Below are 2,131 nucleotides of genomic sequence, written 5' to 3'. Positions count from 1 at the left end.
GTTGATGCTAAACCCAATACTACTATTGACATCAAAAAGGAAATTACCTTGATACAGCGAAATTAACTTACTTAGAATAAAAAAAAAAAACAAAATTATAAGGTTAGCTATGCTCGAGAGATGATATAGAAAATGAATTTATTTTAAAAATGCTTTTCCTTCTTAGAAATAATAAATTGAAATAATATTTAAAAAAAACTTGAGTTTTTCATTTCTGGGGTGTACCTGCAAAGTATGCTTCAATGTAACTTTTGTTTACACTCAATTATAGTTATTGGAATTTTTTGACAAGTTAAAATTTACACTTTCTAAATAAGAAGATTATAAAAGCATTGGTTTATTCGAATTTAAATATCGATCATTGAACACTCAATGTTCTGGACAATTTCGATCTTTTCAAATGGTTTTCTGATTAGTTTATATAATTTGGCTTTCATATTTATAAGAATAAAATTTCCCGGGAGTCTCGACCAAATTTCCCGGGAATCGAGATGTCCAAAAATGATCGATTTCCCGGGAATTCCCGCTCGTCACCCTCTAGTCCCATATGCATTTTCATCACTATTGAGTTATTGATGCAGTTTGGTTCAAAATCGTGGGCTCTCTTGGAAAAACCACAAATATCCAGTACATTGATCTAGAAATCTTGAGGGTATCCAGCGAAATCTTAACACTTTGCCATATGTTTGGAACAAACTTGCATTGTCTTTTTCTCAGCTTGTTGTTTTATCTATGATACATCTATGCGAACATGAGCAGTAGAAGTGTCTACTAATTAGCAAAAATATTTGTTTGCTCTAAATCAACTCCAGGCGCAATGCAATCCTTTTAGAGTACCGTCTTCAGGGGTGACTTTGGGTCTGGGGGGTGAGATTCTGTTTATTCTACAATATATTCCTTATGGGAGAACAGTTCAGTTACTGTCATTTAAACCACTCGAATCCGGTTCTCCATTCCCTAGTCAAGGGTAGTCATGTTTACTCAACGAATTTGAGGTATTTGCTAGATTTCTGCTCGATCTTAGTTTCGCAGCTAAACTGCTCGATTTAGAGAGCATACTGTAAGGCGCAATCAGTCTTCGGCAGAGGTATTTCGTGGAATTGAAAGAAGCGAATTAAAAATTAAACGCGAAAGTAAAAGCTCTCTACACACTGCTACCAACGTACGATTAACGGGCCAAGAAGCGTACATCAGCAGAGGTGGTAACGTTATTGTCTCCAAAACAATCAGAACCAACCACCCCGAATCTACAATGTTCACTTCTGATCATTCCTACTTCCATAATGTAAAAAAAAGGACGGATGGCATTTTATAGTAAATTTAATGTACTATTCGAATTATTATTAGAACTATTAGAGCAACATTTTTTATTTTAAAGTTTGTATTTTTTGTAATTTTGGCTGATTTTAGCATGACGTACTTTATGGATGAAGCCAAGGTCCAAGTCCGGGCTTTCTCGGGGCTACCCCCTGAAATCAAAGATTGACCCATCACTAGGCTAAATTCCAAATTTGAGCTCATTCTGACCACGGAAACCCCTCCCTCTAATCGCTTGAAGTTTGTATGGGAAAAATCGTCAAAATGTATGGAGAAAAGCAACTGTTTCAGTTTTTTACCTGTGAAAGGCGAAATAGTCGTCCAATCTTTATTACTTCTCAGATGTGGAACCTTCATTCAATTTAGAACAACTTTAGGCAAATATTTTCACGATGTATTTGTCCGCTGAGTGAACAGTTCGGGCCACTCGCTGGCTGCTTGCGAGACTCATTCGCTCATGAATGCTAGCGGGTTGGAATAAGCGATGAGTGAGTGGTTTCTGTTAAAAAAAAATATTGTTTCTGTTTCACATAAAAAAATGGTGTGCACGGTATGACAACTACACTTTTTTTTAATGTTGGTAGCACCACGCGATTTTGACATTTCTTGCGTGCGTTACGCCGTTACTATTCTCTTACTGGACTCACAATCCAAAGGTCTTAAGTTCAAATCCCGGGTAGTAGGGGTGGTTTCGAGTAGGAATCTTTCAAAAGAGAACGCCAAGGCCATTATTTGTGGCGAACAATTTTATTTCGAAGAAAAACGTTGTGAAAAGGTGTTGGATATTTATTCGCGAAAGAAAATACTGTTTGTT

Source organism: Culex pipiens, chromosome 1 (assembly GCF_016801865.2).
Source record: "Culex pipiens pallens isolate TS chromosome 1, TS_CPP_V2, whole genome shotgun sequence".
In the NCBI taxonomy this organism is placed as follows: Eukaryota; Metazoa; Arthropoda; class Insecta; order Diptera; family Culicidae; genus Culex; species Culex pipiens.
Note: the sequence above shows the minus strand (reverse complement) of the source record.